At 37.1% G+C, this 24,635-nt stretch overlaps 1 protein-coding gene across 9 annotated transcripts in view; it reads right to left on the bottom strand.

Annotated features, from left to right (window-relative positions):
* The window catches only part of BCL9 (BCL9 transcription coactivator), a 121,595-nt gene that overhangs the window by 41,511 nt on the left and 55,449 nt on the right, over window positions 1-24,635 (bottom strand). The window contains exons 1-2 of one of the 9 annotated variants that reach the window (XM_081951270.1): window positions 12,715-12,887; window positions 3,216-3,359 (exon numbers count right to left, since the gene is read on the bottom strand). The exons of 1 other annotated variant lie outside the window; for it this stretch is intronic. The gene's annotated coding sequence lies outside the window, so the exon portion shown is untranslated. Of the gene's footprint in view, window positions 1-3,215; window positions 3,360-12,350; window positions 12,595-12,714; window positions 12,888-24,635 lie in introns of those variants that run through there. 7 more of the 9 variants (XM_081951272.1, XM_081951269.1, XM_081951273.1 and 4 more) reach the window with 7 other exon arrangements.

Genomic DNA, 24,635 nt, shown 5'->3' with positions numbered 1-24,635 from the left:
AATTAATACAGTGCAGGACGCTGAAGCCTTCATTAAAAAACACTTTTATCTCCTAGAGGACGAACATAGGGAAGGTAGTGAAAAGGGTAGCAAGTATAAATACAAATATTTCAAATACTTTTATTTTTGTGACCTGAGCCTTTTCGATATTGCTCTTTCCTCCCTGTTCCCAGGTGGAGCCACAGCCCCTTCCCTCCTTCATATCTTGTACCTTGCTACTCTTTTCACTACCTTCCCTGTGTTCGTCCTCTAGGAGAAATGTTTTTAAATGAAGGCTTCAGCCTCCTGCACTGTATTAATTCTAATTCTATTTCCCTCCCAAAAGATCAACATTCCCTCTGGCAATAACCATCTAAACCAAACTCCTTTATTGTATAATTTCTTTGATAAGGAGGAATACTTCCTCCTTCTTTCTCTTATCTTTTTCAGAATTTGCTTAAGAATGGTGATTTCTTCACCTTTATATTTTAGTGGTCCCTTCCTTTGGGCCCCAAGCACCTCATCCCTTGTGGTCCTCCTGAGAAATTTAACATGTACTTCTCTCGGAACATTATGACTTCTAGCATATGCTGAATTAATCCTGTAAACCAGATCCATATCCCACCACAGCTGTTCTTTGTCTCTCTTAATGTATTCTGCTAAAATTGTACTCATAATATCCTTAAGGTCTTCATTTTCTGTCTCTGGTAGGTTCTGAATCTGAGAAAAAAGGACATTCTTTCAAATTCTATTTTTGCCATAAAGTTTTTCAGGTCTACATTTCCCTTCCGGATTGCCTTAACCTCCTGCCCCAGCCCAGCCGCTCTCTCCTCCAACACCACAATTCTCTGTTTGTTTTCTGAAATATGATGTTTAACATCTCTGAGTTCATCTTTGAGATCTGTCACCTCTTTTTTCAACTCATTTTGACCCCTCATAATTTCTTGAAACATTTGGGTAACAGATAGCTCTTTTGGGCTCTCTCCAGACCCTTCTTGTTGTAACAATGAAGTAATTTTCGTTTGCTGCATGCTTGGACTGGAGGTGGCAGATGCAGGAGCCGAAAATGATTTGCCCGTTGGTGGTTTATTAGGCCCCCATTTGTCTAAGTTCAGAGATGTATATAAGTCTTTTACAAAGAAAATGGCATCAGCGGATTGCACAGCTGTGCCGGTCCAAGGAGGAAGGCAAATCCGAAAGCGAAGAGTTAATTCTCCTTCACAGTTCCAAGTTACCGAGGCACACCAGAAAGGGGAAAGTCAAATAATCAAAGTCCAGGAAGACCACGTAACAGGGGAGGTCCCGGTCTCCCTCAGAGAGGGTAATAAAACAATACCAGAGGTTTTTTTTTCCGAAGGTAGTTTCAAAAGGCAGACTTCATTTGTAAGTGCAAAAACAAAGACGGAAGGGAGCCATCTTGGCTCCTCCTTTCACAGGGAGAAAAACGGAGATCTCCACTTACGAACATAGTTCTTGTTGTTGTTTGTGGGAATCTGATACACTTAATCAACATGGCTGGCAACAAAAAATAAGAGAAAAGAATTGGAAGGGAACTAATATGTGTTGATCAGCAGTGGGATTCACTTACCTTCCCTAACGGTTTGCAAATGTGAGCACACCCCCTGCATCTATGCACGGAGCGTTCTGTGCATGCACAGTGCTTGTGCATTACATTGGGGTGGGTGGGTGGGGCCTCCCACAGCTGCCACTAACAATTCATCCAAAGCAGAGAGAATTGGCTGGATACCATAAAACTGGTGCACAACTGATCAGGAACCAATAGATTCCTTAGTCTATGAATTAATCCTAACTTTATCTGTAGCCACTTTAGTGTTTTAAATATTTGAAGAGTGCCTTAATTCATGATTCTGGTAGTAGATTAAATTTTATTTCAGGAGTTATTAAATGTTCACCATTAGAAATGGTTCGATTGAAATAGATAATACTTAGAATTAGTTACTAAAAGATGTATTTTGAGTTGATGGAACACAAAACATCTTGAATTTGAAACATTTGAATTAAAATACCTCTCTTCAATGTTTCAAATGCTCTATTCTGTTTGGATCTGAAATGGTCTGTGCTGTTCCAAACACTTCAGAAGTTTCTGGAGCTAAAAACAATCCTCTTTCAAACTCTAAACATCTGTTTCAAATTCAAAACAGTGTTACAACACTTCCAATACAATTAGAATAACCTGCTTGAAACTAGAAATATTTTAAATTTGAAACATTTGATACACTTGAGTGTAGTTAGATATAAATGAGATTTGGTATAAAAAATACTGGAAGCATAGTTGTGTACTTGTATCTAAATCACAATTTAAAATTTCTTTATCTCACACATACGCACAAATACACACACTTCTATAGCAGAGATAACTAATTATATTGATACGGTGTTACCATTTTTTCATATCCTTAAAACACCTTTTCCAACCCAGATGTGGGTATCAAATTAGAAAACATGTGGTAAAATGTGGGTATCAAATTAGAAAACATCTGCCTTGGAATTTAAGACTATAAGGAAAAACAATTTTATGATATCATTTGAAAAAACTGTTATACCAATCACAACACTGATAATATAACCAATTTCTACTAAGAAAGAGTTTTCAATCCTTCAGGTTAATAGAACTTTCACATGTTTTTCTTCTGTTTTACAGTGTATTCTTGATATTTATGGGTAATGTATGCTCTCTACCAGTGAACATAATATAATTCGACTAACAAAATAACAACAAAATGCATAGTTCAACTATTTTTGATACTATCTAGGCAGTGGTGGGATTCAGCCAGTACGGACCTATTTCGGGAGAACCGGTTGTAAACTTTCTAAGCAGTTCAGAAAACCAGTTGGAAGAAATCACATTTTGTTATTTTCTACTTTACATGGCTAATGCTGTAAGGAAGGCAGGAAGGAAACATTCTGATGTTGTTTCTAGCTTAATCTTTATTGCCCTGCTAACAGAACCTGCCTAGGAATATTAGACTAGGAATAGGGAGCACAAGTTAAAAATCATTCAGTAACTTTGAGCCAGTTACTCTCTGTCAACTCAAGGTATCTCACAGGGTTATTGCTTAAAGGAAAAACAGGGTGAGGAAAAACTATGTGTACCTGCTTGAGCAACTAATGAAAGATGAATTATCAATCTAATAGATAATATTGACATACTACTCATAACATTAAACATGCTAATGAACAGTATATTAAAAACAAAAACAAAAATGTGCTCTTACCATGATCAGAGTATTAGACAAGTTACAGCATCAGTTCTGGATTTCTTTGGATAGTTCATCTGACAAATTCCAGAATTCAGTAGTCTATGAGGAAAAAGATGGACCAATGTAGGGGCTTTTATTTGGTTTGTTGGTTTTACAAGTCTAGGAACAATGGATACAAAGTCTTCTGAAGCAGCATACTTTGCTTGTTTTGTTTTTAAAAAATTATTAAGATCAATTTGAACAGATTAAGAAAAGTAAGATGATTAGTTTTCTACAAAAAGAAATTGATTTTTGAATAGTTAAAAGCAGCAAGCATTTTTAATTTCTAGGTAACGTATATCTCAGCTGTTTTATAAAACAATATATATATTTCTAGACCTATTTTAAGAGAAATTACTTTGAAGCTAGTAAATTCTGAACAACTGAATTTCAGAATGGCACTGACTTCAGAGATATATAAAGTATTCTAAAAAATTAACATATTTTGTAGAATAACAATATTCCTTTCTGAAAGACAATGAAAGTTTGGTTAGAGTAATAGTAAAATAGGCAGATAGAGGCTAAATTCCTTACTCAACCCTGAGTTCAAAAGATGATAACATTTCCCAGGCTAATCTTTCTTAACACAAGAAAAAAGGCATTGAAAACATATTCAGATATTTGTCCTTGAACTTTTTATAGGGAAATAGTACATAAACAGCATAACATTACTTAGCTGAGGCTGATAACATTTTGTCTAATCTTACATATTATTCATATTTCCCTTCAAAGGCACAGTACACTAGAGCTTTCAAGGTATCTTCTCTAATCCAAGGAATGATGACATACCATACATGCCCCAATCCTTAAACAAAAGTAACCAGTATTTCTTTTTTAAGCATCTTTCTTATAAGGTCAGTCTAACAACAATATTTCACGAGAAAAGTGGGCAACCAAAGCAACTGACACTGGAACTTTTGCAAATAAAAGATTATTACTAATCTTTAATCTAGCAAGGATTAAGCATGAAATACAATCTTACTGACATATTTCAAAGTCATATAGGGAAGAAAGTATTTAAGACACCAAACACTTAGGCTTTACAGTAAATGCTTACTAAATGAATAAATATTAACATGTTTAAATCATAGTAAAATTGATGAACTATTTTGTAGCAACGTTAATGGCATACAGCCGGACTATTTGATGGACCATCCATCGTCTGTCAAGATAAGGGGAAATTGGTGCGTTTTGGTCACCCTGATCCAACAATACCATATGACCAGGAAGCCTCCTTTCATTGTTGTGAGCACCTGCTACATGAAATGATGTCTCCCAGATCCATTTAGCTCTTTACTTAATGGTGTTCAACAAGTCTTTTAAAATCTGACTGTTCTCCCAGGACCTGGGATAAAATTTTGTACAGCCCTGGGTTGTTCTGTAGTTTATCTGTTCCTTAGCTTCTCTGTTCTCCTACTTTTAAGAGTAAGCCACCCAGAGTCATGCCGGAGTCAGGCAGTTTATAAATATAATAAATAAATAAACTTCCATTAATAATTGGACGAACATTCTAATAATTTAATCAGAAAATTCCTATGCATGAATACATAAAATAACTACAAAAGTATGGATGCGTATGAACATTAATAGAGGCTACAACTTCTACATAAAAATCCAGAAGCCATCCTTAGCAGCAGTGTATAATATTCAGATTCCTTTAAAAAAAGAGCAAGGTGCTTTGATCTAGTTTGGAAATCATTCACTCTGTCACCTAGTCCTTCAATAAGCACACTCTTCCCCTACTACCTGCACCCATAGATTTATATATATATATTTTGAGTTTAGATATTAGTGATAGGATGTCAGACACACAGCTGCAGTGTACTGCCATCTCGTTTACTGAATGGGGTTTTTTGAGCACATAAGAATTCAGGAAAAAAAATGGTCAACAACAAAGAAAGAATACCCACATCGGATACAAAGTCCCCTTTCCCCACTTTGGATCCAACTCCATTGTTGGAGTCCACTGGAGTTGGACAGCTAATAAATTCAAACAAACGAACAATAAATACTGCACACAATTTACCCTGAGTTGTAAATTGCCATCAAATAATCAAATTTTTTCAGCAATGTTTCAGATTTCTCCAACTATTTTACCAGCAGTTTCAGGAAATATTAAGAAAGGTTCATCCACAAAGTCCAAATTCAGAAGGCCAAGGAAATATCAGGATAATTCCTACAAACATGGTACTAAAGGTTGATCATGATCTAGGGTAGGTGATTTTGTGCAAAGTGTTACATTGAAGGATTTGTACAGCTTTTACTTGCTGCAAAAATATAATTTTAACAAAGAACTTAGATTTCCATTGCTATTGCCACTGCAGTTATTCATATATAAAGCATATTTTCTCAGAAGACTTTCTATATCATTTCAGACCTCTCATCATTGTTGTCAGCCAGTCAGTCCTTGGCTACTCTATGGATAAGTACTTTTCATACCTCACTGTCTTGCACTGCCTCCTTTAAATCTGTAGGGTTATCCTGCGATCAGACTTCTATAGAAAATAAAATAGGTGGTTACCAATTGTTGAAAAAGGCAACTCAGATTTATTCTGGTCTCTTTTTTTCCATCAGGCCTTTAACTGCCTGACTTGTGGCAACTCTCTAGAAGATCAGAGTTGCTTCTTAGCTAATGAGTAAATATATCCAATGAAAATTATGTCACGTTTGGGTTTTTGTCCTAGGAAGTAACCAAAGCAATAACATAAATATAAAAATCCAAAAGCTAACGTGAAAGCCCATAGCATTAATAGTGTCTGTTTCCATTTAAGCTGGAAATAATGGTCAAAATAATTTGTGAACTTTCTTCTTGTTCAATGAGATATACTACATAAGAATATGATCTCTTTCTTATTCAGAAAATAGATCTGAAAGCTCAGGATACAACCAAATTGCTGATTCTAAGCAGATTCTAGATCTGGTCAGTTCTTCACAAAAGAAAGATGTGTGATTTATTATAGTTCTAGGGTTATCCTTCTGAGTAACAAACACATAAAGGAGCACCACTGATATTTTTGCAAGAAAAAAATAACAGAATGCTTGTTACTTGGGGGTGGGGGCAACATTAATTCTTAAAGCTTAGCCTATTATAATAATATTAAAAACTTGTATTGGATTAAGATTTTCAGAAAGACTATTCCATTAATTGGAATCTGCAAATAAAGCTCTCCTCTAACAACTGGTCACTACCTCTGGTTTCAAATATAGCAGTTGAAGCTCTATAGAAGATCTTCAGATGACAAGGAATACAAGATTATAACAAATATGAATGGTAGGACAACATCTTTAAAGAAAATATACTGGGACTTTAATAGCAATGTAAAACCATGTAGTTCAGAGAACAATGGTGTTGGACATGGAATCCTTTGTATATTTAGCTGAGCAATCAGTAAGACAGTCAGGAGGTAATTTATTAATAGAATCCCTAATCCAGCAATAGGCAATCTAATGGTATCTGAATGTTTTCTCCCACAAAGCCTACAATTTCTTGTCACAAATCATGCTGGCTAGGGCTGATATAATCAAGACCAGCCCATCAGGGGGTTATCTTTAATCTGTCCTTGGAAGAAACCTTTAGTTATACAATCTGTAATGATACAATATGCAAATTTATGGTTAGCTAAAAAAAAAACCCACCCGTATTAGCCTATGTTCTTAAGCTGTTGCTCATAGCTAGGTTCACCCAAATAGGTCACAAAAAAGCAAATCCTATCTTCTCAGGATATTGTGTGAATCTAAGCCTTTCAATACAACAAAATTTCTCAAATAAGTCACAGGGTGAAAAAAAGTGGTATCAAGTAATTCTGTTTCTTCATTAATTCCATCTTCTCCCAATTATAACTACTCAGCAATTCACAAACTGTTGTTTCATTGAATCATATTGGCAATATAACCCATCATGACTACTTCATCCAGTTCCTACACACATTATATTGAAACTATCTTACCATTAATAAACACTGTATATAAGAATAGGAAATTGGAAATCATTATTTTTTATGAATTGAGGTGGCAGAAGATACAGCCCAGTTCTCCTTCCTTCTTATGCAGTCTACCCATCTCCTCCTCCTCAAAGTAATTGTAACTGTGACTCACAATCAATTTTCTCTTTTACAAAACCAAATAAATCAGCTTTATTTTTCTCATCCAAATTAACCAACATCCTGTTCCTTTGAAGAAAAGGAAAGTACGACCAAAATTCACATTTTCTCTCAAATATCCTGCAAATGAATGTATAAAACCTTCTCTTACTGATGATAGTCTCTTAACACAAATGTCAATATGGCTTTTATGCTTAAAATAATTGGTCTGCTGACTATTTAGAATTAAACTCAAATGGTCGAGTTCAGCAGTTGCTGTTACTTGGATTTACTTCCATTTTTTAATATAAGAGATAAAAATAATAGTGATTTGCAAATTTAAATAAACTCTTTTCAGTAGAGTACTTTTCAGAAATTAGCAATGTGTTGTAAAATTCCAATCTCCCATGCCTTGAGATAAGTAAGGTAAACACCATATTCTTCTGAAGCGGTGAAAAGGGACAAAATAAGTACCGTATTTTTCAGAGTGTAAGACACACCTTAGTTTTGGGGGAGGAAAATAAGAAAAAAAGCATTCTGCCTCTGTCTACCAGCATCCATTGTTATTTATCTGGCTAGCGTCCTTAGCAAACAGCCTGATCAGGTTCAGCACATCAGCCAGATTCAGCATGAGCAGCTGATTGGTGGGTGGATCGGCCTCCCAGAATACCCACAATCAGCTGTTCCTAGAGGTGAACTTTAGCAACAGATTCGCTGGTTGTGAGCACGTGTGCGCAATAGTTGTTCCCTTTGGGATGCACACAACCCAAACCCTATACAATCACAACACCTCAGTAAAAAGCTGGGTCCTGGGTCCAGCTTTCAAACAGTCTTCCAAACAGTCTAAGCTTTCAAACAAGTCTTCCAAAAGGCTAAGAGTAGATACCTGTCAAATCACCAATAGGAGGTTATTACACAAGTTGGAGGAAACCACAGAAAAGACATGATTCTAAAGTCCCACTATAGCAGATGGCAAGATTCCAGGAAAGGGATCTAGAGCAGGCCCACCCTATCTGATCTAGTGGAATAGATGTGCTCTCTTAGGATAAGGCAGTCCAACAAATAACCAGGTCCTATGCCATGTAAAGCTTTAAATGTGATAACCAGCACTTTGAATTGCAGCTGGAAGAAATCTGGACCCAGTGCAGTTTGCACAATAAAGATTTAAATGGGTGAACTTATGGGCACCCATTACTCTGTGTATTATTGCATTCTGGCCCCACTTGTAATTTTCTGTTTGCCTCATAAATGCTTTGACCACAGTCACATTCATTTTCTTCAACTCCACTTCATGGCGATCCTACATGTTCAAAAACTAACTTTGCAAACAGTGGAAGTCCTTACAGTAACTCAAATTCACTAGTTGTCTCTTGTTTCTAGACATGAAGTGTTATAATTACCTATAAATACCTCAATGGGTCTTCATAAATCTGTTTGGCAATCATCATCCTTTAATCTGTTTGGATAAAGTTTTCAATAATAATTGGCAGTAGTTGCATACCACATCCCTGATCTGCAGAGGATTATGTATACAGGGATGGTGCTTTTCAGTTGCAATTTCAACATTTTAGAATTCTGCTCCTTCAGACCTCAGCTGACTTCCTCACTTAATTTTCAAGTTAATTACCACAATAGCCGTATATCATCTGTCGGTTTCCCCCATTCCATAAATTTACACATGGGTTAGTGTAGCTGTTTGCTAATAACTACCATTTTTATATTGTATTATTGCATACATTTGTAATCTATCTCATAAGCCAAATGGCAAGGTTCTTCAGCTGAAAAGTAAGATATGCATTTTCTAAATTAATAAATGTTGCAGACACAAAGCTAATCCCTTGTTCAAGAGGGAGAAGAGGCGACAATGAATTGTTCTTGCAATGCAGTTTTTAGAAATGCTTCCTTTCTCAGCTCCAAGGGGGACAAGGCATTTTAATGTTGCATTCAGTTTGAAACATGATGTCAAGATCCACAGTTAGTTTTTCGATGGTATATTAGAAAAATATCAAGTCAAAAATGAATTATGAAATTGAACTAAAAGTATATTAATATATTTATGCCAAATCTCTCTACAAATCTAATGATTTTCTAGTTTCAATATATACAACTATTGCAGATGTTGCAGTGATATAAATTATATATTCCCGCATTAAAATTTGTCATAGAATTCATTAAAGTGACCAAAATATGGCCTGAGACCATCCTAATGCCTGATCCATATATCAGCAACTACATAAAAATAGACAAAGAGTTTGTAAAATTTCCACTCATAATTTTTGTTTCCCCATAAATTACCACAGCCAGGAGAAAGGACTTGAGTAGTCTTTGTCAAGTCTACTTCCACAATTTATCAGAGACTCTAGTCAACTGAGGAGCTTTCTTAGACAAAATATCTCTACAGTGACTCATAAGCATAAAATGTAAAAAAAACAACAACCCTGTGTCCTTAGTAGATTGCATGATGGGGTATCGTGTGAAATGAAGCCCAAGATACCTAGAAAAATTCATGCTGATCATACTGACTTGTATGCTTAATCATCATTCCCATATTTTAATATAGATGTATTGGCCTTCAGCTAAGAAAAAAGAATCAGTAACTGCTTTTCTCTCTCCCCCTCCCCCCCCAAAAAACCTTCCTCTTATCAGTATCTATTGTTCTTAGGTCATAAAAGCTCATTCAAATATCTTTCTGGATTTCACAGCAAAAATGTTACTGGTTTCACTGAAGCATCAGTGTTTTAGCATGCCCAATCTGTGGTCTTATTCTGTCTATATCAGCACAGAATAAATGTAACATAGCTGACTTTGACTTTATACCTAAGTTACATGACAAATTACACTGATTACATGTAACTATCACAGACAATTAAATGCAAACTTTTTGATACATGGCACAGACAGCCCAACCATGGACTTTCCATCATACTACTTAAGCTAAACAGATTTACAGAATATGTGTAACCTTGTGGATTGTGTGCTATATTTACATTATATTCCAACTCTATTAAATTTATCTGATAGGTATGAACAAAATTCATTTTTAAATTATCTTATGTTTATACAACTGAATATTAAATGGAAGATTCTAATTATAAAATATTGCCTTTTAATATACAAGTTTGCCTTGTATTAAGATTTTAAGCATAGGCAACAATATTCAGAATGAAATGTAAGACCATTCTTTGTATTATTTGATTACAACCCTGAAATTCTCTTTAATGGAAGATATTGAGTCCTCTCAGAATTGTAGCAAAAAATTGTAAACAGTAGACACCTAAAGAATTATATAAATTAAAACTGAAATCAATTGGGACAATGTGACCAGCTATCTACCAATTCACCCAAAATCACTTTCTAAACTACTGCTACATTACATGTTCTCTATTTTATAACTAAATTACAATCTTAAAACAATTGAAAATGCCAACATTCATTAGACATGTTGCTCTGTCTTTTAATCCCATATTTGTCAGTGGAACAGAAAAGGGCCTGCCAATCTATGAAAAATTTGATTAATCTGAAGTATCCAATATTTCAAAAAAAAATCATAATTGCATATTTTATTCCTTCCATTTTATACCATCCGTGTATAGTATATTATATTTAGGATAGCCAAGTAAAAAACCTACACTATTTTATATGAAATCTCTTCTACATAATGATAACTAGTTAACTCTATAAAAAAGTGACTGCTTACAGGACAAAACTTAGGAGCAATTTAAGTTTCTTTCACAAAATTTGTTAATGTGGGAATGAGCATATTACCTTAAAAACAACTGTGATGTAGTACTAGCACATTAATTTCAGAATTAAATATGTCCAAATCTATCATATATCTACACACCCAAAGATTTATGCCATAGATAAAATAGATATTAACCACAAATATTGAGTAATGAATGCAATCTGCCAATGTTCTAGGGGAGACCCAAGTTCTAGTCTACTTTCAGTCAGTCTAACCACATGACTTTTGGCGGATGTCTCTCTTAGGCCAACTACCTCACATGGTTGTTTTTTGAGCACTTGAATGAAAAGATAGTTATAAACATAATGACGCTAAAATATATTACTCTCTTTAGCACTATACTGACTATTCACCATATACCAGTATATGCCTCCTCTTATGCCAATACTATGACCTGCACTGGGGAGAAATAAACACAGAATTTGTTTTCCTAAGAAATCAATAGAGTGGCATCACATAATCCAACATTTTCATCCTTACCCATAAAACTCAAAACATATTCATACACTCCAATATTGGTATTCTTTCAACTGGCTTACAGTTGACTGTAGATTAAAACAGACATTCCTCTCAAACCCCAAAATTATGGAGCTTCTTACTTCCAAACCATGCATTAGATAGTCTCCATTCCCTATTCCACAACCACAAATTCACCCCGTCCAATGATGATGGTAAGAAGGAAAGAGAAAACAGGAATGCAGAAAAGATCCCGGTCCCAGGCACACTTCAGGTAGGGGGCTTAGTTTCTTGCACTTTTCCCACCAATAATCGCCTCTTCCCTTTTGTATCCCCATCGCCAATACCTCCCGTCTTTTAACTACCCAGATCCCCTGCCAGTCTCCTAAACATACACAAACTCAATCACAGACAACCCCCCCCTTTCCCAGGATTAACGTTCACTCCCCCCCCCCGCCCGTTTGTTCTTCCCTCACATCCAGTGGTCACGCCTTCTCCCTTCGGCCTCCTCCAAAGCCTGTTTTCCTTCCTCCTTCCTTCCTTCCTTCCTTCTTCTCCTCCGCCCTCCCCCCCCCCAAGTCTATGAAAGAGTAATCGGAATTGCCCCCCCTCCCGCCTCGCTTTACCTAACACCAACCCCTCCCGCCTTATGGAGTCTTCTTTCTTCCATCCCCCACGCGCTTTCCGCGCCCGCCCGCCCCGGGTTTTTTGACCAGCCCCCCGAACTCTGAAACTTTCCCCCGAACAGGCCCGCAGTTATTCAGAGTCTCCCCCACCCCCAGCCACTCACCCACCCACCCATTATCACCGCGTCGCCCCCTCCCTTCTCACCTCCCATGGCCCGCAGTTTCCAGGGGAGCTGGCACCATGCAGAGCCGCCTCTGTTTCTCCTTCTCACACTCACTGCTCTCCTGAACAAGGGCGGAGGTGGCCTGGCCTGGCCCGGCCAGGGGGCACCCCTCACCCCCGGGCAGGAGGGGGCGGCGCTGTGTCTCTCCCCGGCGAGGGTGAATTCGCTCCCTTCCCATAAACACACACAGGCTCCATTGTCCGCCAGTCAGTCTCCCTCCTCCTCTCCCACATGGTACCGCCCATCTCCCCTCTACCTCTTCTCCCCCCCCCATCGAATACAACCGCCTCTCGTCACTCCCCCGCCGTACTCAATCAATGGAACGTCCCCTTCTTACTCACTCACTTTCACTCCTCAACCCATAGGGCCTCTTCTCCCAGCAATGGGAATGGTATTGTCTCAGGAGGAGAACGGGAAAAGATCTGCTCCCCCTTTTTTCCTCCTGGTAATGGTATCAACTGGCTCTTTAAAGAGACAGAGCAGAATACCCGGGCCCTTCCTCGGCTGTAAGCTGTACCGCCCTTACCTCCCTCCATTCATCCTGGCACCGCCTCTCCAATTAGCATAGACCAACCCCATACTTCAAGGTAGTTTTCGTTCCACCGCCTCTTCCTTTTAAAGATACAACCACCCAATCGCCTTCTTTAAAGCGACACACAGCCTTTGCTATTCCTCTCGCCCGCCGCCAATCTCCTCCTCCTGGAACTCCTCACCATCACCCTGTTCGCTGTGTAACCGATCGCAAGCCATGAAAGTCTCGTGCGAGACCCATAGCAGATTTTCCAGCAGGAGTTCCTGGTTCTCTCGGTAGAAAAACCCCGGGCGGGCGGGTTGGTTTAACACCTCCCAAGCCGAAAGCTTCTTCGATAGGAGAGGCATCCAAGGTTGGGGAGCACCTCCCCAGCCTAAACCACACCCAGCCCGGGCACACAAGCATGCCCGGTTCCCACACCTCAAGGCCTCCCAACTCCCAGGTAAGACAACCCCCATCGCTAATTGCGAGGGTTCCTCGAGTGAGAGCGAAAGAACCCGCAGAAAACAGCAGTGCAGCACACTGGGAGCACGCGTTCTCCACCTGGGTTTTCCCCCGCCTCAATAAAGGAAACCTGAATGGAAAACGGTGCGCGTCACTTAGCTGAACGGCAGTACAGACTGGAATTATGCATAATCTGAAAAGCTGTGGCCTTCTAAAGGGAAAAAAAGAAGTAGCCCTGGCTTCATTCCGGACTTGTTTCCCATATGTTGGATCCCTCCCCTCCCACTACTCCCATTTCCCAATCGGTTTCCCTTCCCTTACACCTCACCACGCTGGTACACTCACCGACCGACCTCCCGCATAATCCTGCGATATACAGATCTTCAAAATGTTCATTTCAAGACCTTCACTCAGTCCTTTTAAAACGATGAGAATGGTGACATTCGTTTCGACAGGCATGTGGACCTCACCCATTGTTACTATAATGTTACTATACTATATGTTACTACCACGACAGAAAAAAACTGAAAGGGGGGTGGGGGTGGGGAGAGACCCTTTTCACAATGATTTAATACACCAGCTTCAAGCCTGTTAATTGAATAAAGCTACAATGATTCATAAACTACAATGGTCAAAATGAATTTTCAATAGGTACCTTTCAACCTTTATGTTTTTATGCATCTTGCCACTGAAATGTTGTTCAACTCTCCAGCCTAACTCGAATGCCTCCAGTATATGCGAGACTACAATTACTGTCAGCCCTTTTAGGCAGACCAAATCAAGAAACAGACTCTACAGGAAGATTAGAACTATAATTTATTGTGATTCGCCATAACAACAAAATCTTGCAAGCTTGACTGGGCTTTATCTTTCCTCCCCTTATACTCTATTCAATTAATCAGACAGAAGCTTCCTGAGTCTCTTCTGAATACTACCTTGTTTCCCAGGATTTAGGGAATATTTCAGCCCTTTGGCTTATATATAATGGTTCTTGCCTATTTTGCTCAAGGTCATTTCCCTGAGTCTTTAAAAGGTTTGCAAACGGCCATGCTGGTTGAAGTTAGCAGAGATTATTATCCAATATATTTGGTGGTCCCAAATTGGAAAAAACTCCATTAAATATTTCCCTAATTCCTTTACCTCACTTTCATCTTCTAAAGCTAATTTTCCTCTTTACATTTGCCCATAACCCACAGCATAATTTTGTGGGTAGGATTTGCAAATATAAGTATCCTCCAAATGACTTGGACAACTTCTGCCATCCTGTGCTGATAAGATTTGATCGAAAATTCCAGAAGGACATACTTTTTGGTAAATATATGCATACTTCTTCAGTACAATTATAAGATGATGATACCTGACAGTATATTTCCCAGGCTTCTCAATCTTGTAGCCAGACTGGGGTTGATTCTTACCCAGTCACTGGGGCTGAAAGCTCCCAATCTCTGGATCTTGGGAGTAGGTTCAAGAATGGTGTTCACAGCCATCATATTAACATGGGATTCTCCAGCCTGAATCAAAGATATGGTCTCAGACTAGTTTTTAGTTTGGAGAATCTGAAAATGAATGACATTTCCATCTATCTTATGTCATCATTCAATAATCTTCATGTTGCTATGAAACTTGACTCTTTAACTTCCGCAGAGAAGTACCAGTTAGAATGGTATGTTCAGGTAGCTCTGGATCCAGTCAGATTTACCTAACACACTGATGGGCAGTTTTATCATATCCCTCATTGACCTCTGGAATTAAGTCAACAAGATGTTGGATGTGATGGACCCTGAACAGTCTTTCCAACCAAGGCATTCTGGAAAAGGAAGTAATCGAATATATGTTTACAACAAGAATGGTATAAAAAGAGTTAGGACTCTTTGAATAACTATACACAAGAAGCCATGTTTGAGCACACATTACAGAGATAAAAATGGTGCAGAACGATTGCTGTCCTACCACAAATGCCATTCAGAGAACCTGCTTAAGGTGTCAAGCTTCCTTTGCGGATTAGAAGGCGTAAAGAATAAACCCAAATATATTTACTTTATAAAGTAAGTAAATAAACAGGTAATCCTCAATTTATGACTACAATTGAGCCCAAAATTTCAGTTGTAAGCAAGACAAGTGAGTCTTACTCTATTTTATGACCTTTCTTGCCATAGTTGTTAAGTGAATCACTGCAGTTAATAACATTGTCATTAAGTGAATCTGATTTCTCCATTGACTTTGCTTGACAGAAGGTCACAAAAGATGATCTCATGATCCTGAGACACTGCAACCGTCATTAATGTATGTGAACTAATTGCCAAGCATCCAAATTTTAATCACTTGATAATGGGAATGCTGCAACAGTAATAAATGTGAAAAACAGTCATGTCACCTTTTCAGTGCTGTTGTAACTTCAAATGGTCATTAAACAAACTATTGAAAGTTGAGGACTACCTATATTTTATATATCTTTTTATTGTTGAATAATGTAATATATTCTATGTCTTTTTCCTCTTTTATGTCATCTTCAGAAACTAGGGATTTGTCCCTTGGTTAAATAATAGCAAGTTTTAGTAATATATTTCCTAATAACTCATAAGAATTTTCCAAGAAAGGAGAGAGAAGTAAAGAAAACATCAGGAGAGAAAAAAAACCTTTGGCAGATGCAGATTTCTGGAAGCAGGTGCCCAAAAGAAGCAAAAAGGTCAGGAGATCATCAGTAAAAATGCAATTCCGAAATTGATACCAGGCTCTCATGGAAAAGGACATTAGATAGCCATCTGAGCCATTCATGTCATCAATCAGTGTAGAACAAACTTCCATGGATTGAAGTCCTATAAGAGTAAGTAAGGGGAAAAGGGGGAGAGGGGCATGCCATGGTGTGGTAAGTAATTATCTGTTAAGAGAAACCAAACCAGTTCTGTACAGACTCAATATGACCCTGCAAGGACACGTACTACCTTCTATGTACAGGAAAATTTCAAATATGACAGATATTGCCAACCTTAGATAGCCACCAAACAGATACCCTCTCTTCTTGACCTAAATCCTTGACCTTGGATAAAGGAACCTAATCAGAAAAGTCTATGAAAGAATTTCTGCATTGTAAGAGGTTTGGGCAAAAAGATAAAGAAAATGGAAGCAAAATGTTTTCATCCTACTAGTTGAGGGTCACGGTGCAAGAAGAAAAAAGAGGATCCTGAAAGTCAGTAATTGGCTACTTAAATGGTATCATTGAGAAGTGACTTATATTTGAAAACAGGGACCTATGCTACCTTCCCAAAGATTTCCTGGAAAGAGACTGGATATATGTTATAAAAACTGGGAAGGAAATGCCCTGTGCTAGGCCCAAAACAGGTCATGTATGGGGGAGCTCGGGGGGTTGTGCATGCAGGCACAGGGGGGCAGGGGGCATTGCTTTATGGGTGTGGCCATGCACGCGATTTCAGCACTCAAGGAGAAAAGGGTTAGCCTCCAGGAACTGCAGCTTTGGATGGAAAAGAAGATGGTAAGAAACAATTTACCCTTAGCTACTTTGAATTAATTAAAGTTTCCAGGCCAGGTAGACTACTTCCCAAGGTACTGAAAGAACTAACATAGGTAACTGCAGAGATATGTAGTCACAGTCACAACTGAAACCAGTTGAATGAGTCACACCCAAACCATAGAGAGCTACAAGTTTCTACATTTTGGAATTCTCTTAGATTCATAAAATGCTGCACCACAGAATAGAGGAATGGGACTAGCTATCCTAACTATGTAATGATCTATCCATGTAGAGGATTCTGACTCATTCACAAACCACCCAAATACAAGATATGCTGAGCCTGTTGAATGGAACAAGTTTTCAATTACAAGAGTTCTATACAGAAGTTATGGGGGCTATAAAAATTGGGCTCAGCATGAATATTGAACTCCCTAAGTATCAATAAACTTGAGATTTCATCACTACATAGGAGACTGCTCAAACAGGAAGATGAATAGAAAAGTATCCAATATACCAACAAAATTCCTAATCTGTTTCGCTTATCTAATTTCAGATCCACATATTCATATCTTTTGATCTTTCGCACTTAGGGCCTGGCAAGAGGAATTGTGTTGGCACTTCTCACCTTCATATGTTATGAGAAGACAGCCAAAGAAAATCCATGATTCCTTTCTTTTTAATTTTATTTGCTACTTCATTTCAGGCTAAAATCTTGCTTATACGTAGGAGTAAATATAATTGAAACATATATAATTGAAACTTTTTTCATCTACAGGCTGATGAATCCATATTTTACCAATCAGAGAAGTTAAGTCACACCAGGTCTCCATGCCGGTTGAGACACTGGCTTTAAAGATTTGGATATGCTAATAGTTGATCAAAGTCCAGAACCTGGACCAAGAAAGGACAGTTGGTATCACTTTTGTGCCCAGCATGTCATCTTGTGCATCTCCCTCTCCCTCCCCCCTCTCTTCTCACTGTTGTTTTGAGAATTTTGATCACATTAGATTACTATTAATGTAAACCACTGTGAAGGCACTTGAAGAAAAGATGGGACTAGGATAGCAAAACTTGTTTGGAAAAAATATATACAATCAAGGTTTTTGAATAGACAAAAATTATGCCTGAATTCAAAAAACAGATTATTGTTATTTAATATCTCAGATGAGCAATCTCTATTTCAATCATGATTAAGCAAACATAATGTGGGTATAAGGTAAGCTACCTAGCTTCACACATTACCTAAGTCATGGTTTGTTGAAGATGCAATAACTGGATTTTATACAAAACAGAGTTGTAAACCACACCTTGCAAATTACATTGGCCAGGTGAGTTGATGCTTAGTACCACAATAAAATAACCAAAACTCCTTATAATTGTATTGCACAATGCATTAAACCACAACCCAGAAAGCACATTTTAACTTATGGTCTTGTGTTAGCCCTAGTCTATATAATTAATTAGTTCAATGTGTTATGCTATCCCATAAAATATGTTTAACTGAGTCAGCCATTAATATGTTACTATTAGTAAGCATGTGCAATGTGTTGGTAGGAAAACCTTGAAAAAAAGAGCTGCAACCGAAACAATGGTCGGATAAAAGAAATTTGAGTCCAAAGCAGAAATGTAATTTAAGAAAATGTCTCAGATTTGACTCTCCTTAGTTTTCTTTTACATAAAGATGCTTTCAGATTTTCAAAATTGTTGTCAGCCTTAAAGGTAGACCAGACTTGGAAATCAAAGTTATTAATACTAAAACTACTTTTATTATACAGTTACAGTTAACAGAACCTTTGCAAGCCTGAAAAAGTCTTCCTCCTGCCAGACTTCATTTACAGGAAAACTAGACAGGGTCAAGTCTGAGAGGTTTTGTCAAATTATATTTCTGCTTTGTCTTTTATACAATCTTTGTCTTGGCTGCAGTTCTTCTTCATGTTCCTCAAAATTATTCTCACAGCCCATTACCACATGTAATGCAAACACAGCTAATAGCTTAGTGCAATAGTTTGGACCAATCTCTTAATTATTTTTGTAAGCTTTAATGGAAACAGTAGTATATTTATGCTATTACCTATGTGCTTATCCTCTAAGGAAAATAAAAGATGAAAATTTAGAATAATCCTTGCAGTAGCATGGATAGCCTATTGAGCTATAATCTCACTCTTAAGAACAATTCACTTCATAAAAATTTCAGTCTTCTAGCCATTTGCTACTTTCCATGGAATTATAAAGCAACATTCAACAAAAAAATCCTAATTTTATGCAATGGGAAGATTGTTCAATAGTATGAAACTTCAATCCTGATTTTTATTGGAACACAGAATCCTGCTATAAAACAAAATTTTGAGGTTTATACCACATGCAAAGTGGATGAGAAATACATATTAAAAGGATGACATAATTACTTAAAACAATTATTAAACTATTAAGGAATCAGGATGACTGGCTACTTGGTAAGAAAAAACATTATACATTCTTTTATCAAACCCAAGATTAAATACAAGATAAGCAAAACATTTAAGGATGAAATTGGGCATTGAAATTCCACTGCTTTCTGATCCTAGATGTTCTCAGACCCACCGTTACTAAACTGTGAAAACCATATTTTTCTGATGTCCCTAGTTCACACATAACATATGAAGAATATTTAAATCAAATGAACTACTAAAGCCAAGCCCCAAAACCTATTTTAGCGTATAGGAATGAGGGGAAATCCACTCCTGGATAATGTCCCAAATACTGTATGCTAATATTTGACAGATGGAACTCTGCCGATGATTCAGAAAATAAAGCACAAACTAGTCTCGAGTTTTCCCAAACAAATGTATTGAAAAATATACATGTAATTTCTTTGCTTATTTTAGAAATCCAGCTCATAGACAAAATTACTTTAAAGTACCAGATCATTACTTTTAATATTATTTTATGGACCTAGCTTTTCATAAATACGTGGATGTTCATTTATGCAAAGAAGTAATTATAACACACAAAAGTATGAATATTTAATATAACTATTCAAGATAACTATCATCCAGGCTTCAACCTTCCTTTTCTAGAGAGGAAGTTGTTAGACAACAATCACAGTGGACTTTGGAAGTAGAAAATCTGGACCCACTTCAATCACTTTTTATGCTGGGATATAGAATGGGGACAACATTAGTTGTGCTTAATCAGTGATTAAGCATAACTAATTAGCAGCTTTATCAGCCAAAGTGGTTTATTACATTCCTAAAAAATATTAAAAACAAAAATAAGTATTATAACTTGTAACATTATTTATGGTTTTCTAGGTTGAGTTATCTCAGTCAGTTGTGGTTTAGTCAAATCATAATTAAATAAGCTATCTCAATAGTATCTGAATTCAATTGTTATTCTAAATTTACCTATAATGCAGGTATTATACTTGACCTATGGCAGCAAAGAGATCCATAAAAATATCTGCTGCTACCCTGTGGTCATTGGACTTTTGTAGCTAGAAATGAGGCTTGGACATATCACATAGACCCGTGGTTCCCAATGTGGGGCCCATGCCCCACAGAGGGGCAATTTGAACCTTGTTTAAATCAGGTTAATGGCCTTTTAGGCTTCCCCCGCATGAGTAGAGTTCACTTTTTGAGTAAAGGAAGAATTATATGTCTGGGGGCATCAGGATTTTAAAGATGGTTAGGTGGGGCATGGCCAAAAAAAGGTAGGGAACCATTGATATAGACCCTTGTTGTGAAGGTATAAGCAGATGGTGATAAGTATATTTTACTTATTTATTTTACCACAGCAGGAAAGCTAGGAGTTAAATGGAAAAGATGTAAATAAATATGGTCTGACAATAAATGTGTGAATGTAGCATGTTCTTTTTTTCTTCAGCAGTATCAGCTTTGTGTGGGAAAGCAGGACTGGGATGTATGCACATGGCATATTTTTATTAACCTTTTTTTACTCAGTGAAATTCCATTAAAAATCATTCTCCAAGATTGGCTTGAGTCTCAGAAGAGGGATATTTTATGAGGTCATAAGATGGGGGGTGGGGAATGAATAACACAACCACAGCTTTCTGCAGAATAATCCCATAATGTTTTCCTTTCCATATGACACAGTCTTGCCTGATTTTCCAGACAAATTATTTGTTAGGAAGGAAGGACCTTGCACTGATGTATTTATTATATTTCTTGCTTTTGGAAGCCTTATTTTCGTATCACTGTTGCTTAAAATGAAGGCAACTCTTTGGTTTTGAATCAAAAGTACATACTACATTGCTGTTGTGTGACCCATGCTTCTTTTGTCCAGTGCTCTCTGCCGTGTGTGTGTGTGTGTGTGTGTGTGTGTACATACACAAACACACACACAGAGATCAGAACTATATTTTTCCTTTAGGATTAAAACACTTGTGGAGACAGTGGTCCAAATAAATCTATTATTTATTTATTTTTCTTATCTTCTATGCTGTCCTTCTATTTGGATGCTCCTAAAAGATGTTACAACACTTGTCTCTTTTTTGAACTTCTGTTGGTATTCAGCCTTGTCAGCTGTGGGAATCTGCTGTAGCAACTGCCTGAGGAAAATGAATTCCCAAGGCAGGGATTCTCATACAAGAAATCCATACTGAGATATTTCACCATAGGAACAAACAGTAGTACATCTCAGCTAAACTAAATTGCTGCTTGACAGGTAAAATGCTGAGAACCAGGCTCAGATGGAAAGATCCTAGTCTATTTGGATTTTTAGCAGCCACTGCCAACGACTTAAATTGAGCATCAATAAACAATTACCTATTGCAAATAATACAAAAATCCAATTTCTTTTCTAAAATAAGGCTATTATTATCCAGAAACCCCATTAGTACTGACATAGCATTGCATATAAGAACTGAGATGCATTAAATTCACCATCAGTTGTGTAGGGTCTTTAGGTGCTAGCTAATTAAATATCATTAACACGAGATAGCAGCTTACCATTTTGTTTTACTCTGCAGTACTCAATCCTTTTCATACCCATTGTCCTAATAATTTTAGCTATTACATCCATCAGCACCTCAGATTTTCCATATATTTGTCCTGTAAGAAGAGATATCATTTAACTCAATCCCTTCTGACCATTTTCCCATCCAGGACCATCAACTATCCTTTTCCCATATTGGAAAAAACATAGGTAAAAGCAGAATAGAGAAAGAATTTGAGTAGGAAACAGAATATAGGGAAAGCCTTCTACCTCTTCTCAATTCTGACCAAACACCATATAGACATGTACTGCAATATACGTATATTCCATGATATTTAGGCAAAGTATTCTAAAGAGGTCTAACAAAATACTATTTTTAAATAATTAAAACAACTGTGTTTGCAGGATCTGCAAGATTGCTTTGGAAGCTGCTCTTGGCTTTTTCTGAATGTATGTGTATAGAAAGTGTAATGGTCATGCATGAATACATATATGGAAACAGCCTGAGGCAATTTCCAAAGCAGCAACAGTTGCACAAGCTTTGTACATGATGTGTCTGTTCTAATAATTATAAAAAGGTACTTTATACACACTTTCCTACAAGTTCTGAAGCACCTTTGTCAAACTTTTTCCAATAGTACAATATAACATACTATTGTTCCTGATAGACTAAAACATCACTGGGAAGAGTTTCAGCATCTGCGACCTTTCCACAGTAGACACAATACAACAATTGCTAAAACGGGCCAGTGCAAGTGCACTGAAAATATCACCAGAGGAAGCCTAATAGTCTAATAGTATAGAGAGTTTCAGTAGGAAGGTGCTCTAAAGGTGTTTCACATCTGAAGCACCTATTGGGGAAGGAGGGGAAGAAATATGCTGTGGCTATAAAATTGGTATGAAAGAACTTTGGAGGAGTTAACACGTACTGTTTGAAGTGGAGTTACGTTACAATCTGCCTGCAACTTAGCAGATCGAATCCCACCAGGCTCAAGGTTGACTCAGCCTTCCATCCTTCCTAAGTGGGTAAAATGGGGACCCAGATTGTTGTGGGCAATATGCTCAGTAAACCACTTAGAGACAGCTGTAAAAGCACCATGAAGCGGTATATAAGTCTAAGTGTTATTGCTATTAAAGAATCTCACGAAACTGATAAATAAAGGTGTGCAATTTATTGTGACTAGTACTCAGTTTTCAGACTTGTTCTGAAAAAAGGATCACCACTGAAAATGGTCTGTAAAGTCTAAAGTTTTGGTTTTAACAAGGCATTTCAATTCAATAAAAAGTAATGTCACTGTTTTAATGGATTTATTGATATATTGCAAACTGCCTAGAAATACAGATTTTTCATTAGGAAAATAAATTGATATTAAATTCAACAATACGCTGCATGTGTGCACATGACACATTAAGCCATATTTGAAACTAAGGGTACATTTATTTCTTGTGATACTGTAGAAGAAGACCCAGCAACTTATACTCAGCAGTGATTTTCTAATTGTTTTCAATATCGGCAGTAATTCAATCACATCTGCTGCATTTTGCTGGCCAATATTTCCTGCAAATTTTTGAAAGAAGTATACAGTAGCTCTAAAGCCACTGGGTAGTGGCTTCAGAGCTGGGTATGAAAACTGGCAAATTTATTTATTTGATTTTTTAAAATTATCATTTATTTTTTATTTTTATAAATTCCAAGTAATGGTCATATCCTGGTTTTATGAGTCACCATGAAGCAGTGGTTAGAATGCAGTAGTGCAGGCTAATTCTGCCAACTGCCAACAGTTCAATCCTGACTGGCTCAACGTTGACTCAGCCTTCCATCCTTCTGAGGTTGGTAAAATGAGGACCCAGATTATTGAGGGCAATATACTGATTCTGTAAACTACTTAGAGTAGCATAAAGCACTATGAGATGGTATACAAGTCTTAAGTGTTATTGGTATTGCTTTTACAATTAATATATACAATCCCACATACCTATAAGGAGGAGAGTGTAAGGTGTATATATGTGTATATGTTTGTGCATGCAAGAAGCAATCCAGATTGTATACTTGGTGGCTGCTTTCTTGCTCTTCTTTTTGTTCACTGGCCAAAAGAGTTAAGTAGTACATGAGACCATGGTTAATCTAGCCATGCTATAGTTTAGTATTTCCTGTGAATTAGATCATAATATTTAAGTTGCACATCCTTCATGATCAACATGTAATGTGATTCCTAACTCATAACCTGGAGCAACTTGCATTACAGACTTACAGGCAAAAAATATTCTTTCTGAACTATAATCTTCTAATTGGTCTGACCCTGGCCCATTTAATAGAATTTCTTCTTATAAAGTATTGTTCAGCGGAAAAAAGGAATGTATACTCCCTTTTGATTTCATTCTCTTGGAATTCAAGGATTTTCTATCCTTGAATTCTGTAGTAATTCAGAATGCAATTCATGCATTCAGTAATAATGCATATGCTAACCTGTTGCATTTTTCTCAACCTATTTATAGGATTTTATAGAAAAAAATTATAGATTGAAAAATATGAGCAAAGGGACCTCAGAAAGCAATAAAAAACACTCTAGTGTTTTAGTCTGTGGATACTTGTTTAAGGTCTTCATACATAAAAGAATTACACTGGGTTTTTTTTTCAGTATATGGAGGAACATTTCTAAATTTCGCTTTAAAAATCCTTTAGTGTACTATATGCATCATTAAAATCATTACAATTAAGAAACTGGTCACTAGTTTGGTCTAGTGACCAGTTTCTTAATTTTAATTATTTTACTGGTCTAGTTTGGTATAGTGGTTAAAGCAAAATGCTAGAAACTGGGAGATTGTGGTCCTGCCTTAGGCATGAAAGCTGTCTGGATAACTTTGAGCAGGTCACTCTCTCTCAGTTCA

This window comes from Natrix helvetica, assembly GCF_964273705.1.
Source record: "Natrix helvetica genome assembly, chromosome: 4".
Classification (NCBI taxonomy): Eukaryota; Metazoa; Chordata; class Lepidosauria; order Squamata; family Natricidae; genus Natrix; species Natrix helvetica.
Note: the sequence above shows the minus strand (reverse complement) of the source record. Positions and strands in the feature narration are given on the sequence as shown.